The 20,951-nt window shown below is 35.1% G+C and overlaps 1 protein-coding gene across 3 annotated transcripts in view; it reads right to left on the bottom strand.

The window, feature by feature from the left end:
- LOC138697996 (uncharacterized) overlaps positions 1–20,951 on the bottom strand; it is a 500,028-nt gene that overhangs the window by 305,431 nt on the left and 173,646 nt on the right. Inside the window, exon 4 of one of the 3 annotated variants that reach the window (XM_069823671.1) lies at positions 10,451–10,472. The exons of the other annotated variants lie outside the window; for them this stretch is intronic. The gene's annotated coding sequence lies outside the window, so the exon portion shown is untranslated. The remainder of the gene's footprint in view (positions 1–10,450; positions 10,473–20,951) is intronic. 3 annotated transcript variants of the gene reach the window in all.

Genomic DNA, 20,951 nt, shown 5'->3' with positions numbered 1-20,951 from the left:
TGGCACCGCAGTGAAGCAAGCGGCAATATTCAACTCGGCAACGATGTAAAGGTGTTACTGTGAAGCGCCTTGTTTGAACGAAGGAATATTACATGTCTTTCCACTCGCTCCCCTCCGTACACCATTCAATGCTGCCAAGGTCTTTGACACACTATCTGCACTGATACCAACACAACTCCTCGAGTCCCCGCGTTCTGTTTGCCACTTCTCTTGCGGAGCGAGTTAGTATACGCACTGTATATATGCAGTTAAATGACACTAGGAATGAGTTGTGAAATGTTTAGAATATTGATCCTATTTATTTCATTTTTAAACTATTTGATAGACATATTAAGAATAAGGTATGTGCAAATTATGAGCTCAGTCGAACTGCTAGTTTCGAAGTTAATTTTATTTTAATTATGCAAATTAGTGATGTAATCAAAATGTTCCATGCGTATTACATTTAAATACAGCAAATTCAATTTTTTTTCATACGGATCCTGATTCACGGGAAATATTTTAACTTTCAAAAGTCCATGATATCAAGGCTAGTTCAGGCGTAATAAATGTCTGAATTTCAGACATTTATTTATATGTATGTTCTTGATTTAAATAAGAATGTGTAGCTACTAATTTTCAACATGCTAAAGATATCTCAATGTTAGATCTCAGGTAATATAAGATTATTTTCATTGAATTTGGTTAGAACTGCATGAGCATGGAGCATTTTGAACATCAAAAATCCAGTTTCGAGAAAAAGCAAGTTTTCGAAAAGAGAAGCAATACTGACTTATGGAGCAGGCCTATATAAAAATCGGCCCTGGACCTCAAAGAAGACGTAGAGGTAAAAAAAATCTTACCATCAACTTTGTAATTGCCCAAGGAATATTTTCTTAAAAAACACTGAAAACTGATTTTTTTTTTTTTTCGTAAAAACAAATTGGCCGTTTTCTACCAACTTAAAAATGAGTACAACACGTTGTATAGGAAAAGACTTCCGAGCAGTGCAATAGTGGTGGTGGTGGTGGTGGTGGTGGTGGTGGTGGTGGTGGTGGTGGTGGTCTTTTCGTCTGTACTTACAACACAATTATTAGCATGTTACTACGATAAATACCTATTCGCCCAGTATGACCGGATGTATTTCAATGACAAAATATTGTACCGTGATGCTCTGTTGGCAAGACATGATGACGAAATGAATAACAGAAATTATGTCTCCATGGAGATTGGATCCAATTTGTTCGAGCAGTTTCGTTACTGTCTGTTAACTGTTGCATAAATATTAAGTCAAGTCACTTACATAGTTTTCCTTGTAATGTGTGTTTTCTTATGCTGTTACACCAATATCATAATGAAATAACAATTTCATATGTAACATTTAGAGTGATTTTATAGTTATTGTGAAACAAATATGATTATTCATTAAAGTAGTCATAAAATAATTAAGATACTGGAAGCCATATTTTACACATAAGTGAAAATAAGCTGAATTTACGCAAAACTTGACGTTAAAAAAATATAAACTCGATGAAATTAATATATCACTGTTTTAATATAACACTGTAGGAAGGTTTTTGAATTCTGAAAACCAAAATTCTTGATCACCAAGTGTTACAATTTTATCTTGTTTTTGTATTAATTTTATTTGTTTGATTTTAGTTTTACGGGGTTTTAAAAAAGGATCTAGTATTTTTACGGGTGGTAGTACGCATAGCAACAGGAAAAAAAGTCCATAAACATGAGTCCTAAAATTAATGGTTTTTACGAAAAACGTACTTTAAAATTCGTCTATTAGTGACAAGTTAAAGGTGTTCACATAGGGTACTGTGGTAGGTCTAAATATTAGGTTGATGCATAAATTCGTAGCATATTTTGTTCGTCATCACATCACTACGATGTTAAGAGATTGTTTATCCTTTGTCATTTGTTACTCATATTTGGAGTGTTATGCTTGTAAATATGCCTTGAGTTTTACGGATTTGAAAAAGTTTGTGTTATTTTTGAGCTAAGGAAGATGGAATGTCAAGGAGGGAAAAAAACAACATTCTTCTGTTGAAGTTTAATAGAGTAGCAAAGGCAGCGGAGACGGCTAGACACATTTCTGTCGTATATGGGGAGAATGCCATCGGAGAAAACACTGCAAGAAAATGGTTCTATCGTTTCAACACAGAACACCCCGAACAAAAGTTAGTGTCCATCCACATAAGATGATGTTATACGTCTGAGGGATAAAGAAGGCGTCGTGTATTACGAATTTCTTCCCAGGAAATTTATTGCCAACAACCCAGACTACTTGCAGCCGCAACTGAAGAAAAACGACCCAGAAGACTGCATCAAATGCTACTGCAACACGATAATCCACACCAGCACTCCGCTAACATGACGAAATCAGCTGTCCAGAAGCTTGGTATGGAAGATTATTCCACATCCCCCATATTCTCCCGATCTTACGCCTTCAGATTTCCACCTTTTACATTCCCTATCCAACAGTCTTCAAGGGAACTCCTTTGATAATGAAGTTGCTTTATAAACTTTGCTTGACGACTTCTTGAACTCCAAACTAGCAGATTTCTTCAATCAGAATTGAAATCGAGAAAATGTCCTAGCGTTATGCAGAGAGTCATAGGATATATTACTGATTAATTTCTGTTTTCTATTCATCTCAAATAAAAACTTTTGTAACAGCAAAAAATGTTACGAACTTTTGAATCAACTCAATATAATTCATTGAGCTATCTCTTGCAAGGTCTTCTCGTCTTCTCTGTCCTGTTAAAGAGATCTGCATCCATTTCCATGAGCTGTCATTCAGATCTGGAATCTGTTGATGACCCTATGACTAGCTTCAAAAGTTGCATGTTTCCATAACCCACAACACGTTGCAAAAACCAAAACATTTCATAGCACATTGAACACCGTGGAAATCTTAAATCGTACTCAATTATATTATGCAGTATAAGAAATAAAATAATATACAATTGTTATCCATTGCTATTTAAAATGTATTTTACTGTGAAGAACGATGTGGAACCTGAACGTGAAGTCATGCCGCGCGTGATTTTCTATTGGAAACTGTTATACAATCGTTGAGATGAGAGATTCGTCTTTACCTGGTTTCGCTTAATTTCTCCAGTTCCTCGTTTAGTGCAGGTCTTGCATTCTTTCCGTGGCTTGTTCGAGTTGCAGAACACGATGTAAAGTTTCCTAACCACTAAACTACGGGGCCGTCTCAGTGGCATTTGGTAACGCACATTACCTGCTACAGACACTTCGTTGCCTCTAACGAGCCTAGAGGAAGACATAAACCTGCTTTGTGAGAAATGTAAACCTCATTTGCCTGGGAATGAATTAGATTACGTGGATTTGCGTGTTTGTTAACATTTTTACTTACGTTTTCTTGTTAAGCTACTTAATTACCTTAGAATCATCTTAATTTATTTAAACTGGAATTAATTAACTTCCTCTTTTAAACCGTATTTAGACATAATGGGATCGTAATACCACAGTCTAGTATATCCAGTCACGAAGCTAAATACGTAGTAAATATGCATCCATAGATAGTTGCTAACCGCTAGAATCGCTACTATCGCCTCATCACAGATAATGCGAAATAGTACCTGCACAGTCTATTGTTCCTAGTACCCTCATAAACTCAAGCTTCGTGACTGTATATACTAGACTGTGGTAATACCACGTTAAAAGAGAAATGTTGCACCGAGAAATTATAATGCTAAGAGACATACTTGAAATGTGTTGATTCTATTTTGATTGGTACTTTTGAATTTATTTCGCAATTTCTTCGACATTCAGATTATTTCTGGGTTCGTCACTTCTAATTTTGTCTTTTAACCCGGGAGAAGTCGCTATACACAGTGTCCTTTGAGTGGTCACATACTGCATTTTGCTGAGGGTAATGCCGACTTAGATTTATTCTGTTATAACTTTTGAGGACAGTGAAATACCAAGTTGAGACAACAACACGTGTTTTCTTAAGATTTGAGAGTTTTCTTTTGAAGTATCACAATATGTAGTTTCATTGAAAAGAATGTCCATACGAGCTTTAGGCCTATTATGGCCGGGTCATATTATGTTCACCTAACTCTTATATTGAAATGTAGATGTCTTTATTTAATTAAAAAAAATGATAAGTTATCTGGCGATATACCTGCGTTCAAGAAAAGGTTTAGGAACATTTAAGTTAAAGGGAATAACAAACACATATGGGATTAGATGTCCACTGGCTTTACAAAGATATGCTAGAAATTATTACACCACAACCGAGCTGCTAAATATTTTCTCTGCAGAATACCGAGTATTGTTCGAAGATAATTCTTATAGCAGGTAATAGCCAACATTTATAAAGCCAACTAGAGAGAGAAACAAACTTGCAACCCCTTCCTTGTTGATGTGGTTGTCATTTGAATTTGCTACTTAACAAAATACTCGTACAGTGACCAGCGCGGGGTTAAGGATCCTCAACTTAAAAGAACACAGGAATCCCGTTTGTGGATGGTAAATTCTGGTCTGATCCCGTTGATGAAGAGACCAGCATTCACTACCGAAAAGAAGAGCTGGTTATGGTACCTAATTTGATTTTGTTTGCCTTTTCCCAAAATTCCTTGCCACTTAATGTGTTATATTTTAATAATTGCTACCGGCTTAGCTCAGACGGCAGTTGTGATCGCCTGCTGATTCTGAACTGCGCTGGGACGTATTTTCGATTCCCGTTTGAGCTCATTATCTGGCTGCGACTTTTTCCGAGGTTTTCACAAAATATCCAGCGAATGTCAGGTAAATTCCTGGTGAAAATCTCATTAGTCTCATCTCGCCAAAGGCCATCTCGCTATCACATATTCCATCGACGCTAAATAATCTCGTAGTTGATGAAACATAGCTAAATAACCAACTAAAATTGTATAGGCCTACTATTTTTTTTCCTCTCTACGTCTTTCTGCGTTTCGGACTGTGAAAGATGAATTTCCAAGCAAAAGCTATTATTTCATCAATTGACATTGTTAATAATAATAATAATAATAATAATAATAATAATAATAATAATAATGCTACTTACAAATGGCTTTCAAGGACCCCAGAAGTTCATTGCCGTTCTCACATAAGCCCGGCATCGGTCTCTACCCTGAGCAAGAATAATCCAGTCTCTATCTTCATATCCCACGTCTCTCGAATCCATTTTAATATTATTCTCCCACCTACGTCTCGGTCTTCTCTAAGATCATTTTCCCACGGATCTTCCAACTAACACTCTATATGCATTTCTGGATTCGCCCATACGTGCTACATGCCCTGCCCATCTCAAACGTCTGGATTTAATGTTCCTAATTATGTCAGGTGAAGAATACAGTGCGTGCAGCTCTGCTTTGTGTAACTTTTTCCATTTCCCTGTCATTTCATCCCTCTTAGCCCCAAATATTTTCCTAAGCATCTTGTTCTCGATCACCCTTAATCTCTGTTCCTCTCTCAAAGTGATAGTCTTAAGTTTCACAACCATAAAGAACAACCGGTAATGTAACTGTTTTATAAATTCCAACTTTCAGCTTTTTTCAGAGGGATGACAAAAGGTTCTCAGCCGAATGATAATAGGCATTTCCCGTATTTATTTTGCGTTTAATTCCCCCCTCCCCCCCGATTTTCATTTACGAGGATATTTGTTACTGTTGCTCCAAGATATTTGAATTTTTCTACTTTTTCAAAGGATAAATTTTCAATTTTTATATTTCCATTTCGTACTATGTTCTGGCCATGAGACAAAGTCGTATACTTTTTTTTCTCGGGATTTACTTCCAAACCTGTCTCATTACTTGCTTCAATTAAAATTCTCGTGTTTTCCCTAATAGTTTATGTATTTTCTCATAACATATTCAATTCATCCGCATAAACAAGCAGCTGATGTAACTCGTTATCATTATTATTATTATTATTATTATTATTATTATTATTATTATTATTATTATTATTATCTATTATTATTATCATTATTATTATTATTATTATTATATTTATCGATATTCTTCATCTTGTTTAAGCCTTTCATCATTTATTGCCATTGATCTAGTTTCAGGGCTATACCCTAAAATTTTTAAATCATACTTCGTGAAATTTTAAAACAGATCAGTACGCACCGCTGTGGAGTAACGGTTAGCATGCCTCACCGTAAAACGAGTGGGCCCGAGTTCATATTCCGGGTGGGACAAATTACGTGGTTGAGGTTTTTTCGGAGTTTTCCCTCAACCCATTAAGAGCAAATACTGGGTAACCTTTGACGTTGGATCATGGTTTAATTTCGCTGGCATTACCACCTTCATCTCATTCAGACGCTATATAACCATAACAGTTGAAAAATCGTCGTAAAATAATAATTAAAGATATGTTAGGTAATCTACAAAATTGTTTTCATTTACTGTTTTGATTAGTTAGTCGTTAGCTTGTGGAAAGAGCAACATATAACGCGATGTCGATATAAATGTTGTATGTTATCTCACGTATCAGCATGCTAATTACACAACATAATAATGTTTCATTAAGATTAATTAACATTATTTTCGTCATCTCTGGCATATAAAAATGGAAAGCATCTGAAGGCTGGGAAAATTGTTTAGCAGTATAATTGTGTTCAGGGCTGAATAATTGGACCCTGCGTATTCTTTATAATAATGTGTATAAATAACTGTTTGATATTTCAAAAGAAGGGTGACCTAATTCGTCTCCCTGGAAAGGTTTGGAATAAAGCTATTTCGTACGTCTTTGAATATGAACAAGTTTTTACATTTTAACAGGAGGACCTCCGACTTTCTGTTAGGTTATAGTTTATTTTCACGGAATGAACATCAGTAGAAAGGCACTTGACTTTTCTCTCCCTTCACCCAGCCGTACAAAATGCCTCCAGATACGGTACGTGAGACACTGAAATTCGGAGAAGGTTCTCTCTCTTTCTCTTCCTTTTTTTCCGTCTGTTTCATCTGTATACAAGGCGGCCATGACCCGGCGACATCTGCCTGACGTCACATCTTGGTGGACTATACTGTATACAAGACACCGCAAGGTTACATAGATACGTTGAAGCATCTTCTCCCACCCCCATTCTGCACCTGAGGTGTGCTCAGGAATTTGTAATCCGGGTTGTGAAGAGTAGTCTACCTATATATCATTCCTTATTATACAGAGTATGTATTCCTGTCAGAGCTAACATAAGTTTGTTTTTGTTACATAATCTTCGTCGTCTTCTCCGAAAATTTTTTTAACACTTAGCAAGGTGTAGATACTTTAAGGAAAGAGGATACTTGAAATTTGACTAAAATTCATATTTATTTCTTTTAACAATTTTTTTTTGCTTAAAATAGTCTTTTGGCTGTAGAAAATATTTATTACAAATAACATTTAAGCTCTAACTCACTGCTGACATTGAATGATACCATTTTTAAAACTCTGTCAGCCCACGTCATTTTCCAATTTCATTTGTTTCAAATTTACCGCATTCTCAATCTGGTTTCGGTTGTTTGTTTTATATAATTTCATTCTTCAATAGTGTGGCAGCCCTAGCTCTAGATAGCAGGAGATGGTATTATTCCTTGAGTTGTTTTTGTCGGCATGTGTTTTTTCGTAAATTTCTTTTTTAGTCATTGTACTCACCATAAATTGATATAACTCAGAAACTATCAATAATGGGAAGTTCAAATTTTGTACAGATCTTAAACAGACTATTTAGAAAGATTTGACTACATTAAAATTTTGATGTTTAAATTTAATATAAAAATAATTAGTAATAAGCAAAGAAGTGGACTCGAAAACTGAAATCCGTGATATTCTAAAATCAATTATAACGTCTCTGTGAAGCATATTAAAAATGAAGTAAATCTTTCTGCGAATCTAATGGTAAAAGAAATTCTCAAATATCTAAAAGCTGACTGAGTTATATCAATGTTTGTAAACAGTAACAAATTGGGGGCTACTGCCAAATTTTGGCCCGCTTTTCCTTTTTTTTTTAACCTAATACTCAAATTTAAATTTTATACTTACGATTGTTCAGTACACAAAACATTGTGAGTTTCAAGGAGAAAACAATAAAATTCAAATTTTCAGTATCCTCTTCCCGTAAGGTCATATTTTAAAATTTCTTTTCAAAACGAAAGGTTATTCAGATCAAATTTCTGCAAATTTAAAGAACAAACCTAAAATTCTTTCGCTCATTTATTATCATAATGCACTGCTCTCTTAAATTGACTGAGCATATTGGGAATTAGATCAATGACTTTCCCAAAACACGCTATGAAATGTTTCATATAAAACAGTCTTTATCTCGAAAAGGAAGCAAAAACGAGCAAAATTGTATTAAACATTTTGTTTGAAATATCTCAGAGAATAACCTCTTGAAATTAATGACATTACTTATGGTTCACTCTGTCTACTGTACAAATATTTGTAAAAGGCCGTAAGATAAAGTATTGTAATTCTGAATATGTTATCTACGAAGGAAATGAGATAGACTTCCATTATGAATCATTTGATTAAACCTGATAAGTAAAAAGAACGGAAATTATAATTTGAAGGAATAACTAGACTCGAATGTAGGTAATTGTATACCAAGCACGTAATATGGAAATGAATATGAGCCAAAATACCTTTCTCTTTGTAACCTAACAACCTATACTCGTCAAAAAGACCGCGTCGGCCTTGGTTATACGAGATAAATATAAGCCATGGTTGAAAATGAGATGGAATCCGTTATTAAAGAAACAAATGTTTTCTTTTCACATCACGAATAAAAAATCTCTTCTTTAAGAGCATACGAAGGATTGCATGAAATAAATTGAATTTATGTTAGAAACGCAACGTTAGGCAAGGAAAATTGATCAGCTAAGACTCTTGAGAGTCGAATTCCCGGGCCTAAACATACTTAGAACATAGTGTTTGAGTGGAAATACAGTGTAGGAAGAGGTTAACCGTGCCCTCACATGAACTATTTATGTTTAATTAAAATTTCTTTACAGTCATTATAGAATGCAACGAGAAATTATTGAATCATAATACATTGCCATTTGACTTACTCCATGAGATTTCTCAAAGTAAAATACCCTAAAGGCCTAGAGTACTTACTAGTCTTGAGTCTTAAGATATGCTGTAGGAGTTTATTCATCTTTCCTGCTCACGAATTAACAATAATTCTATTCACATATTCGTAGCTGTCCGATTAGCAGCCAGTACAATTGCTGGAAATTATTATTATTACTTACTTACTTAAAAATGGCTTTTAAGGAACCTACAGATTCATTGTCGCCCTCACATAAGCCCGACATCGGTCCCTATCCTGTGCAAGATTAATCCAGTCTCCATAATATTATCCCACCTCCTTCAAATCCATTTTTATATAATCTTCCCATCTACGTCTCGGCCTCCGGTCTCCCAACTAACACACTATATGCATTTCTGGATTCGCCCATACGTGCTACATGCCCTGCCCATCTCAAACGTCTGCATTTAAAGTTTCTAATTATATCAGGTGAAGAATACAATGCGTGCAGTTCTGCGTTGTGTAACTTTCTCCATTCTCCTGTACCTTCATCCCTCTTAGCCCCAAATATTTTCCTAAGAACCTTATTCTCAAACACCCTTAATTTCTGTTCCTCTCTCAAAGTGAGAGTCCAAGTTTCACAACCATAAAGAACAACCGGTAATATAATTGTTTTATAAATTCTAACTTTCAGAATTTTTGACAGCAGACTAGATGACAAAACAGGCATTTCCCATATTTATTCTGCGTTTAATTTCCTCTCGAGTGTCATTTATATTTGTTACTGTTGCTCCAAGATTTTGAATTTTTCCACTTCTTCGTTTATTATTATTATTATTATTATTATTATTATTATTATTATTATTATTATTAAGTGGACATATTAGATACTAGACTACAGAACAATGATTTCTTCTCATATGAAACAGACATATACTTGAATCCAATAGTGATTTAAATTTTAGAAGTAAGAGATAATAATTGTAGAGAGTAGTTCATAACAACTGATAATTAAGTGTATGTAATAATAATAATAATAATATAGTTTTAAATTACATTCTCTGCATCATAACACTACTAATATTACTCTGACATCACCGATTTAAATATTAAATTTCGAATAGATTTACATTGTTATATCACAAACATTTTAATAGAATCAGTAAAGTGATGCTACTGTTTTATACATATATACATATATATATATATATATATATATATATATATACATATGTTGTAAAATGATATATTCATACGTACGAAAGAATTGATTATTAAAGAAAAAGAGATGGATTACAAATGTAATCCGCGGGAGTACTGGTGTCACAAATTATGGCGCGAGTACTGAAGGGTTAACGATATAAATATGTACGTCTAGAATGAAACGTCAAAAATTTTAGGTTGAATATGTTAAATAGATATAAAAACAATTATAGTAATTCTTACCGTTTATTTTTCCCATAGTATGCTGCAATAAAAAATAAGCAGCTGTTAGAAACAATCAGTATCCACAACAAAACCTAAAAGTTAATTTCAATTAAAGTTTTTTTAAATCATTCTTCTTCACTTGACTTCAAACTCTAGCCCGAAGGCTGACTCAGCTCTATGCCATTGTTTGCCAATTCTAACAACATGACTTGTTAATTCAAGATGGATGTGATAACATGCATCACAAAATATGATAACAGCCTTAGTTGTCAAAATCATAATATATTTGAGTTCTTTCATTATCATAAGAAAAGTCCACAGCTATGGAGTAACGGTTAGCAACGACTGTGCAACGAGCGGGCCTAGGTTCAAATCCTGGTTGGAACAAGGTTTTTTTTGGGGTTTTCCCTCAACCCATTAAGAGCAAATAATGGGTAAATTTGGACTCCGGATCTTGGGCTCATCTCATTCAAATGTTAGACAACCACAGCGGTTAATAAAGGATCGTAAAATAACCTGTTTAAAAAATCTTGAAGAAAATTTACTTCTGATAGAATGGAGAGATACAGGATTATTTCTGTATAAACAATTCAGTCAATATTTCCAGTAAAAAATTAGTATAGCTAGCAAATCAATATACTGTAAGTTTTAGCATTAAAAATCGTTGTAGCCATCGACGTAGCTCGGTCAGCTGAGACGCTTGCCTGCTCATCCGGAGTTTCGCTCCGGAGTCGGTTCGATTCCCGCTTGAGCCGATTGCCTGGTTGTATTTTTTTCCGTCGTTTTGCCAACCATAAGGCAAATGTCAGATAATAGATGGCGAATCCTCGTCCGCACCTCGCAAAATACCGTTTCCCTATCACCAACCCCCATCGATGCTAAATAAGTAGTTGATACAGTGTCGTTTAATAAACAACTTAAAAAAAACCCTGTGGTATACCTCCCAATTCATCACAATACAACAGAGTTAATTTCTGTGGTTTGACTGAACACTTTTGAAATTAAACATTATACAGAGTGATTCAAGAGGATTTACCGTGCTTTACGAAGCTTATTTCCGAAGACTTTCTGAGCAAAAAAGTCACATAAACATGGGTCCTATTCTCAATATTTACAGAGTTACGTTTCGTTATTGGAACGCATTACTGTGAACGCGTGATCTTGGTCAGCGTGCAGTCAGCAGCCAGCGCGAGCGCTACGGAAATCAAAGATAGCCGTTTGCAGTTACGTAGCGCGACGAGTGCCGTTCACAAGCGTGCGGCCAAGTGTACTCAGGCGAACGGCGACATTTTTAAAAATGTGTTGTAAACTCTGCAAGACTGTAAATTAGGATGCAAAATTGAACTGCAAATAATTAAGTCGGTGGAAGTGGTGTGATTTTTAATAATTGTTGTGATAACTGCGTAAGAATAATGTAATTTTCTAGTTAAAAATAGAAAAGATGCCTGTACGAAGCAACTAAGGAGTTCACAGCACATTTTTAGCTTCATAATGCTTGCCAATTAAAGAAATAATATTTCTGAATGGTTTATTCTCTATTTTGTATTATTCGTTTTCCTTCGAAGTAAAGAAAAAACGTACTTTACAAACAATTTTCAATTAGTGTAACTCTGATAATATTGAGAATAGGAAATATGTTTATATGACATTTTTTCCTCAAAATATATCAGAAATAAGCTCCATAAAGGACGGTAAATCCTCGTGAATCACCCTGTATATATTTTAAATTAAGAAAAGTGAACGCAGAGGACTTTGAAACCGGCTCTTACAGGTTAACACTCCTTAAGGCTATACCATATTCTCATTCTCATATTCTCGTAGAGGCGACATCAACTTCCGTTGTCCAGCGAGATATTAAACAGAATCTTGACAGTAATTGCTGACCGGACATCGCAGCTGCCAGAAGAAATCAATTCATAATTAGATCTCCTCAAAGCCCCTGGGACGATCAGGCCAAGGAGTCACTTTTCCTAGAAGTATAGGTATTTAGTCCTTGATGATTGCCCTAGATTTCTCCTACACATATGAAGCTATTCGAACAACGGTTCATGCCGTGAGTATTTTGACCTCATGAAATAGTCTCACTGTCTGCTTTCATCCCCCTCCACGCCATCCCTATAATTGTATGCTTCAACACGCTATATGATTCACACCTCTAGCTAGTAAATTATATGCTGCTCTCAAAGAATCATTCACAAGGATTCCTCATCTTATACCTCATCCTTACCACAGAAACTACAAGCCTTTTTTTCGTTTGTAATGGAAAAAAATTATTCCTATTACAACGTGTGTTTTATACTTCGGGCTGGTAGGACTACATTGTCAGGAATCACCCAGTCTTTACGGAGAGAAGGTAACTTAAACTTGGAATGGAATGGAATTTCGGGAGGGGGCACTACGACCCAACACTGCGACCTTTCAAGATAAATTGTGCTAACTCTCGATGTATAGTGAGGATTACGTAAGAGTAGTTCCTAAAAGGCTAATTTGGCCGTCTCTTCAGTGTTGCCAACTAATACCAAATATCATCAAAGAGCGTAAAATCACAATGTCATGTAACTATAATAGGCCTAATAATAATAATAATAATAATAATAATAATAATAATAATAATAATAATAGTGATTATTATTATTACTATTATTATTATTATTATTATTATTATTATTATTTTACCACACCTTCATGTTGGGAGATGTTTCCTAAATGATTCAGTAATTTATATGTGAAAGAGTATATTTTCCTCCTGGACCTCTCGCATATTATGTTGGTAATTAGTACATTAGTATGATCTAATATTAAAATGTATTTTGTCTGACATCATCACATTCATTGCTTTGACTAAACAGTTTACGATTCACGAGACCTAACCTAAAAATGTATTTTGTTTGTTCACGTGAAATGATTAGTACGAATTCCGAAAACAGAATACCACTTTGAAATGTATACCCTACTTAAAATATATACTCCTAAGTGGCTACCATGCTATTTCATCTCTTTGGAATTTTAATACAATTATGAATAGTAAGAAATACGATCCTATTAATGTCAATTAGCCACGTACATGTTTTATACCGTCTATAAGTTACATTTTATTTAATTACACTTACCAGAATATAGTGTTGCATTGAAATCACAACGCAACACAACTGAATTATGTACTCTGTTGATATTAGTATTAATACCAGTATTACTAATTAATTATTGATTACGTTCAAATTTACAAGCCTAGTTACTTCCATTTCATAACATTCCTTCTACTTCAAACCAAAATTATTGCTGCCAACATAACGCTTAGAAAATAATTGCCAGTGTATTTGTCTGTAACTCGAAATTCGGAACAATGTTGGTGAAAGAAAATTCAACCTGACATCTATAAAATCACTATAATCTATTAGCATATGTAGTAATGAGGGAAAAATGATTAGAATCACCCTTAAGGTATTAAGTAAGCTGATTCGAATTATAAATGCATTTTCAAACCGAAGCCGGTTGTGATTACACTAAGGTTTACCGCTTAACCAGGTTTCGAGCAGGCAATTCCACTCTTCCCTAGGCCAGCACCTCCGTGTGTCGCCTCCCGACGTTCGGGGAATGCTGTGGATGACGGAATGGAGAAATGTTGACGGAATAATGTAGATGGCTAATATGGGAAAACGGAAGAACTCAGAATAATTCCCCAACTGCGATCTTGTCCGCCACAATTGTCACTATTGATTTTTCAGTGAAAAATCCCAGGCGTGACCGGGACTCGAACCTGGACCACCCGCATGACAGGCCGAAGGATTTTTACATACCATGACGGTCACTTCTGGTTTTATTGCAAATAATAAATGTATAGATAATAATCTATGTGTCACCAAATTTCTAGGATCCTAACAACACTTGGAACTGTCATTAATTATATATATATATATATATATATATATATATATATATATTCTTATTGAGAAGGCCTGATGGTCTTATCTCCACCAGAGTATATAAATAAATAAATAAATAAATAAATACATAAATAAATACATAAATAAATAAATAAAATATTTAATTTGCCATATGGTTAATTAAATATAGTATGGGATTTTTTTAAATATTGTAGTAGGCCTATGTTTTCGAATTACATATTATTTTCAATAGCTTAATTCAACTTACATTAAAAAGTGTCTCAAAAAATCGAAGTGGACAAAATTATACATGTAAAACCGAGCGAATTGGCTCAGATGGTAGCGTTTAAGACTCGTATTCGGTAGGTCCCGGGTTCAAACGTCTTGGCCGCCAATCTGACTGGGTTTTGTTTCATGGTTTCCCTTGGGCACAAAGGCAAATTCCGGATTGGAAATTTACATGCCATAATTCATATCGCCCCAGTCAGCAATATCATAAACATTAATACAAATCTAAAATTAGTTACCTCAACACAAGCCATCTACAACACACAATAGAAAAGAGAAACTCAACAAGAGTAACAACGACTGGTATACCCAGAGATCCTAACACGCGGTATGAACACAGATGTTAAAGCATGTATAAATAATATTGACAAAAAAAAAACAGGTACAGGAACCATAGATGATTTTTAAATTGCATAAAACGGTAAAGCCAAAATGTATGCAAATATATAGGGTCCAGCAGTGGAATAGGACGGTTTTTATACCTGTTGTGGGACACTCGGGACGAATTAAAAGAAAACACACATACTGGAAGTACTCTAGTACAATGTAATTTATTAATGTCTGATTATTTTTGAAAACTACATTTCGTAAGTAGCCTCTACGGTAACGAATACATTCCTGCAATCTGCTATGAAAGTTCTGTGATATTTCGTCGTTTATTCTATCAGGTAATGAGTTTTTATAGTTCAAAGGGAAATAGACACAAAAACAGTCGTCTTCATACTCTTTCGTTCTACTGTTGCTATCGGCAACAGCGTGCAGTAGACAGTCTATTAGACAAACGCGTGTTCATAGTTGTTTTGTGTCTGGTGTAGGCCTGTATGTGGGTTAGAGAGCCTGGCATAGAAACTTAATTGTACAGTAATGAGAGGATTCTCTTTAATATTAGTCAACTAACCACTTTCTTATTCAACTAAACTTGGTTACTTCGGTAACCGTTACATCTGAAGGAATGTTGCATTCAACTTTACTGCTGTTATCATAAATACGAACATGCTTTGAAAGTAACACAATTACATTTTATTGTAGAGTCGTAAATTGTGTGTTTCGTGGTCCAGTTGCTTACAATGGATTAAGGAAGAGTAGAAATCCCTTTCCAGTAGGAAGAATATAAGAGATTATTCTTGGTAATTTTAATAGAACGTTCTAGACACAAAAATGACCGATCTCCTGCAGCGCGAATTTGTACAAGTCTACTTCGGACAGCGCCTGTTTCACAAACTTGAGAAAGGATGTTTATTTTTCACTCAATTTAGCTCTTGAATATATCTTTGTTATGGATTATTTATAACATTTTATCTATAATCAGACAGAAAAAGCAATAAACAAACGAACAAAGAAAAAAACAGATAAAAGTGTTCTATAAGAACTTCGATAACGTGTAAACCTATGCGCTCACGGAATCAACCGAAATCTTCCGAAGGGGACTTAGCGTATGGCAGACGATCTTTTTTTTTTGTCTAATACTGTACATATATCACTATTGAACACGTTTAAATGAGGTAGTTTGACCCGCACTTGAAGAAATCGTTCCTCGGATGATTGTGGGTAAAGTGTTTCATTTAACATAAGTCCGATTCTAAGAATAGTGTGATGATAATCTGAATATTAATAAAAAAGTAATTTATTAACTACTATGTTCACTAGAACACATTGAAGATATAGTAGCTACTTCAGAAGAAACTCTTGCAAAAGTACCGTTTCAACAAATCACAGTAGAACCTTGATTATCAGTTTTTAAACGAACGGGATTTAGTGAACGGTTATTCGAAAAAAAACGGATAATACTTATCAATTGTAATGGACTTAAATCTAACTGGTGAAACTTACGATGTTTTAAAAGTCGGTTTCTTCTTTCTGCAGTTTCCCGCACCTAACTTCCTTCCTCTATCTATTCTGCTGATGACTAAGAAAAATTCGAGCAGGGGGATGGAAAGTGAAATTTTTATGGTAATTTAAAGGGAGTGGAAGTATTTATTTAAAATTGACACGGAAGCGAACGAAAGTTCTGGATTTAGCGAAAATAGGATGATCGTGGATTTATAAAGTAGGAAAAAAGCAATATAAACCATTACTCTATACCACTTTTAAAAAACGCGGTCTTTTTTTTTGACGGGTAATCCGCCAGAACGGTTAATCAAAGGACGCAAAATCAAGGTTTTACTGTATGCATACTTGAGTTACTGAAAGCTGTAGTACTTTACTCTGCTGTTGGAGAGGGTCATTACAACTCAGCACTGCGACCTTTTAGATCTATTGCTCTTACTCTATATACAGGTTGTTTAAAAAATACGGGGCATAATTTCAGGTATGTATTTCCCACATGTAGACAATCAAAATAGTTCATTACAACATGTGTCCGGAAATGCTTCATTTCCGAGTTATGGCCTTCACAACATTGAAATTCACCGGAACGTTTTTCTTTCCGCAGGTCGTTGTCATTACAGAAGATGTTCAAAATGTCCATCTCCTGCTTGAATACAGACCTCACATCGATGTCTCATTGACCTACGAACACGATCCCAAACTCCAGGAGTATTGCGTATGTCCTCAGAACATGCCACAATTCGATTCCAAAGGGATTCCAAATCAGGCACCGGAGACGAATAAACCAATGATTTTAAATGGCCCCACAAGTAGAAATCGAGAGGGTTCAGATCAGGTGAGCGTGGAGGCCAAGCAATTGGGCCACCTCTACCTATCCATCGATCAGGAAACCTTCGATCCAAGTACCGGCGAGCCGTACGACTGAAGTGTGCAGGATCGCCATCATGCAAGAAGTGAATGTGTTGACGATTGATCAGTGGAGTGTCTTCTAAAACATGAGGTATGGTTCTGGTGAATTTCAATGTTGTGAAGGCCATAACTCGGAAATAAAGCATTTCCGGACACATGTTGTAATGAACTATTTTGATTGTCTACATGTGGGAAAGACATACCTGAAATTATGCCCCGTATTTTTTAAACACCCTGTATAGGCGCATTCCCAACCCCCACAGGCTGACTACACTAAAGCTCACTGAGTATCCATATTTTGAACAGGTAATCCTGCTCGTTCTTAGACTAGCCCTCGCAGTGCGTCACCAGTATAGTTACCATTACATAGGCTATTTCCTTAAGATTCAGATTGTGGTAACGCTAAATTTATTATTTGAACTTGAACCCATATTCACATCAACGTTTTACTCGTAATTGTCTGAGAAATTAATTCTTTAAGTGCGAGTCAAATTATACGAATCACATTTATTCGGGAATACTACGGGATGGAGATCGAAGGAAATGCCTAATATGGGGAAACAGGAGAATTCCGCCACAAGTGTCACTATAGATTTTGAACAGATTCTACATAACAGAGCTCTAAATAATATACTTGCATTGACTACAATATGTTACCTCTACCTAAAAGAATATTTAAATTTGTTTATTGAACTGAACTTCCCGCTTTAATACTTACTTGCTTGCGGAGACAAATTGAATGTTTTATTTATTGTTTAAGTTGAAGGGTATGGGAGAAGCCAATGTTAACCCTCAGTTTTATATTTTTGTAGCTAAATGTAGGTAGTTGCGCTGACGTAAATTCTAAACTTCAGTTAGCTTGATACAAAAAAATGAAAATTTTTCCATATCCTTCAATTTGTATCTCTGCTTATATTAACAGTCACTTATTGTATGGCCTTTTTTATGTTATTTGGAAGCACAACAAAGTACTGTCATAATCATTCTGTCTGTATCCGAAACTTGAACGTAATCGAGTATCAATAATCAGCATAATTAAGTCTCTATACACTCAACGCTGACGACTCAATAAGAATGAACCCTTAAGATTCTCTGCTTTAATTAATTGTACCGTGACTTGTGTCTAATTGTGAAAATTTTACGAGTTGCAATCAGGAATCACTATTACGTAGGCCTAATCTTCTATATGGAGAAGTGGTATGTGCATGTATTTGAGGAGCTTGGTATCAAAGTTGGACAACTCTACTTCTGCTTTTTTTACAGGAGAGGCGAAAAACTAGATCCTTGGAAACCAATGTCACCGTTATACATACATCGTTTTAAACATTCCCATGGGTCATAGAAATATTTTTCCAATCTCAAAATGTCATTAAAATTAATATCCAGGTCGAAATTTAAGTTTAAAAAGTGGAGTTGTCCATCTCTGAAACTAAGTTTTGGAGTTGTCTGTTTTTGAAACAAAATGAAGCCATATTTAAAGTGAAATTGTCTACTTTTGAATCGTAGTCTCTTCTAACTCGGTTTCAGAGCAAATTTACGTAAAACAATACTTATTCATCCACAAACCGATTATATAAACAATCAGCCATGTTGGATTCACGATGCGTGATGGGAAAAGATGGTACGAATGTGGGCTTCCCATTGGTTAATTTGAAACCAAGCCACAGTGAAGTTGTCTACATTTTGATTCTAAAGCGCACAATTAAGTGCTATTTTTGCTCTGTTCTGTCCGTTTGAACCTAAAAGTCCCAGAATCTATTTCAGCGCACAAAATTCTCTGAGAAACAATCAATATCTCGAAATCGCAAAAAATGGAGTTGTCTAACTTTGATACTATGCTTCTCATTTTCTATTTTCAAATTGCGGGACTTATTCTCCGCAGCATTTCAATCAGTCAACGGGTGAGCCGATGAACGAGTCAGCGATTTAGATGTGTGAGGGAGTCCACGAGTAGGTGGGATAACGAATCGAGTTCATGAGTCAGTGAGTGAATAGGCGAGCGAGTCAACAAATCAGCGAGTTTGTTGATGAACGAGTCAGCGAGTGAATGGGCGAGGGAATCAACAAGTCAGTGAGTGAGTGAGCGGGTCAACGAGTCAGCGAGTGTGTGGTTAGGAGAGTGGACGAGACGGGGAATGAGTAGGTGAACGAGCAGCGAGTGGCTGGTGGGCGAGTGAACGAGTCAGTGAGTGGTTGAGCGAATCAACGAGTCAATGAGTGAGCGAGTCAAGTTAGCGAATGAGTGAGTGAACGAGGAAACGAGTAAAAATGAAATGAAGGAGAGAGTGAATAAGAGAATTAAATGTTGAGTTATTGAATAAGTGATCTAATTAATGAATGAGTGAATATATGGAATAATAAATTAATGAATGAATTGCTTAGGCTAAGTCATTAAGAAGAGAGCTAGTAAATTAATAAAGAGGCGAATGTTTCAATGAATGAGCGAATGAATGGATTTCATTCTGATAGGAAATAAACCACAGTATTGAAGAAGTTGTGTGCTGTGTAATGCATCACGATGCAAGTCTGGTGACATCGTAGTGCGTTGGTTGCCAGCTGCTGCAAGCTGCAGTTAGACAAACGTACCCTGAAGTGAAGTCCTTAGTATAAGATGAGTAAACGCTAACAAGACGTGTCGTTGTTCCTTGAAACAGTTGTTCGTAAGCTTCATGCTGTAGTATGCTTCTATTAACATAGCCAGTCATTCCTTCCATCTCTTTCGCCTTACAATGTAAAATCAGTATGTGATTCTTCAAATTTAACACGTGACAAAAACAAATTATGTTGGAAAGTGAATGTAAATATAATTTGATGATGTAATGACGTAGCAGAAGTATGGCTGGACTTTTGTTGTGAAGGACGTAAAATATTTGAACTTCGAAGTACACATGAAACGCTCTTCAAGGTGTGTTTCTCGATTTGGAAAACGTGTGAAGGATTGTTAAATGCTAACAAATAGCTCAATGAAAACCTCTTCAAGGAAGTACGTACTCATATGCTCTAGAATTTCATGCTACTTATCTGGGGTCTTTTTTACCCCAAAAGTATTTGTTGTTAATAATTAGGATATTTTACAGTTTAATCCATTTTTATATACAGTATAAGCAAATTGAAAGGTTTTAGTGCACCTAGATTTATTCATTATTTTTAAACAGTGAACAAATTAATGAAATTAGTTTAACGGCAGATTATTAATTCTATATCTGTGTTTTTATTTTTTCAATTACGGTATTAGAGAACACATTCATTTTCCTTGAAATAAAACACAAAAAGGAAATTGTTATTGCATCAAGTGTCAATTATTATGTTTAGACAATTAAATTAATTTAGTCTCATCACTTGATTTAGTAGAAAACCAAGAAGCTAATTTTACAAATACAAATGATTTCTCTTGAACCTACAATATTTTACCCATAGCCTACATGATAATTTATGCTGTAACTTATTTGTCTCATTTGTTGACTTTTCAAAGTACATGTTCACTTCGCTCACAACAAAACACTATAAAATAATTCTAACTGGAAAATAAAGATGTGTTCTATAGCTGGTGTCATCCACCAACCCAAGCAATAAACATAAAAAATAATCAAAACATAATATTATGAAATAAT

This window comes from Periplaneta americana, chromosome 1, assembly GCF_040183065.1.
Source record: "Periplaneta americana isolate PAMFEO1 chromosome 1, P.americana_PAMFEO1_priV1, whole genome shotgun sequence".
NCBI classification, from domain to species: Eukaryota; Metazoa; Arthropoda; class Insecta; order Blattodea; family Blattidae; genus Periplaneta; species Periplaneta americana.
The sequence above is the reverse complement of the archived record's forward strand: the minus strand, read 5'-3'. Positions and strand labels throughout refer to the sequence as shown.